Raw genomic sequence first — 317 nt, forward strand, 5'->3', positions numbered from 1 at the left:
CTCTGCGACCCGGCAATTCCGCTTCTACGACATGGGCTAAAGCACCACTTACGACCCGCCGGCGAGTCCGCTCGGCGAATATTACGGCCGAACAGAGGCAGCGACAGCGGAGAACACGAGCACAAACTTCGATCGTGTCTAAGAAGAAGTTTTCAGTAAAATACTTTAATAAGGAAAAAAAGAAAAACTATTGACATGCATCGATTTCCTCAGCCGTTAACATTGCTCACATAAAGAACGCGTTAGTGATTGCGATCGCAATGTACGGTTTGACACACACACACACTGCTAGGACCTAACCTAACCTCACCCCCGAC

Source organism: Penaeus monodon, chromosome 25 (genome assembly GCF_015228065.2).
Source record: "Penaeus monodon isolate SGIC_2016 chromosome 25, NSTDA_Pmon_1, whole genome shotgun sequence".
NCBI classification, from domain to species: domain Eukaryota; kingdom Metazoa; phylum Arthropoda; class Malacostraca; order Decapoda; family Penaeidae; genus Penaeus; species Penaeus monodon.